The following is a 1,916-nucleotide window of genomic DNA, read 5'->3' on the forward strand; positions in this document are numbered from 1 at the left end:
CACTCTTTCGAGAAGGATGTGTTTTTATTTTCTTTGCATTTAGAACCTCTAGCACAGTGCTTTACATAGAGTAACTAACCTAATGGATGGATAGATGGATGAAGAGACAGAGGGAGGGAGGAATGGAGGGATGGATAATTTGTTGCCTGTGGACAATCAGTCCAAGTCAAGTCTTCCTTCTTCCCATGGAACTTTATGCAGCTTCTACAAAATTTTTTCATATATTTCTTCTATTTTTTTGTTTAACATTGCCCCTCTTCTCAAGGAGAGTCAGGGTCCATGTCTTACTTACCTTTGTAACCCCAGCACCTCAGTTCCCTTGTACCTCTCTTAATATGGTCGTGAGTGTGATTCCCTATTAGGAAAAGTGTATTTTTTTTTTTAATTCTATTTGCCCCCTAAATGCAGTCCCAGTGAGTGAAATATGAAATGCATTTGATAAATGTTTGTTGAGAGTATAATTAATCAAAGACCTAGATTGGTCCTATGTCCCAAAAGAAGGAACGGATTTCTCTGGGCTGGGCTGGGATTTAAATCCTGAAGTGATTCTGCCATCTGGAGATACGGAATCATAAACCTGTAAGCTGCTTTGGTTTTTGACTGGACTTACTTCTGGAGGGCACAGAGATCAGCAGGTCTGAGGGCTGTTGATGGACTTTAACATTTTATTTTATTTATTTATTTTTAAAAGATATTTATTTATTTGACAGAAAGACAGCCAGCGAGAGAGGGAACACAAGCAGGGGGAGTGGGAGAGGAAGAAGCAGGCTCATAGCGGAGGAGCCTGACGTGGGGCTCGATCCCACAACGCCGAGATCACGCCCTGAGCCGAAGGCAGACGCTTAACGACTGTGCCACCCAGGCGCCCCTAAATGGATCTTAAATTTAAGAGGGATTTCATAGTACCATAATGGTAGTGACACTTTTTTGTTTGTTTTCCAAGATTTTTATTAATGTGACGTGAGTTTATTGAGTTTATTTCCTAAGGCTATTTTCAGGTGTCTCGCTAGGGGGAGGGGTGTGTTCCTTCTTGCATTTCAGAAAAAAAGTTAATAATACCGGGATTTCAAGCTGACTGAATAAAGATGGGCAGCTTGGAAATGGTGTCTGTGTGGAAAGATGGCAAGATTTGTAGTGGAAAGAGGGGGGTAGATGATGGAAGAAATAACCCCTTGAGTAAGAGGCCTATTTCTCCCAGTTTCCTGCTTTACCCTCTCTTTTTTTTATTTATTTATTTATTTGTTTGTTTATTTATTTATTTATTTTAAGATTTTATTTATTTATTCGACAGAGATAGAGACAGCCAGCGAGAGAGGGAACACAAGCAGGGGGAGTGGGAGAGGAAGAAGCAGGCTCATAGCGGAGGAGCCTGATGTGGGGCTCGATCCCATAACGCCAGGATCACACCCTGAGCCGAAGGCAGACGCTTAACCGCTGTGCCACCCAGGCGACCCTCTTTTATTTTTTTTAAGATTTATTTATTTATTTTAGATAGAGAGAGCGACAGGTGGGAGGGGCATAGTGCAGAGCAAGAAGGAAAGAATCTGCAGCGGACTCCCGCTGAGCTGAGTACAGAGCCTGACCCCAGGCTTGATCTCAGTACCAGGAGATCTTGACCTGAACCAAAATTGAGAGTCCGGTGCTCAACTGACTGAGCCACCCAGGTGCCCCTATAATGCACTTTGAAATGGACAAAAAATATGGGTGCCTGGGTGGCTCAGTCAGTTAAGCGGCTGTCTTCATGCTCAGGTCATGATGTCAGGGCTGTGGGATAGAGCCCCTAATCGGGCTCCCTGCTCAGCGGAGAGCCTGCTTCTCCCTCTCCCTCTGCTGCTCCCCCTGCTTGTGCTCTCTCACTTTCTCTCTTTGTCAAATAAATATAAAATCTTAAATAAATAAATAAATAAATAAATAAA

Source organism: Ursus maritimus, unplaced genomic scaffold (assembly GCF_017311325.1).
Source record: "Ursus maritimus isolate PB19 unplaced genomic scaffold, ASM1731132v1 scaffold_36, whole genome shotgun sequence".
NCBI lineage: Eukaryota > Metazoa > Chordata > Mammalia > Carnivora > Ursidae > Ursus > Ursus maritimus.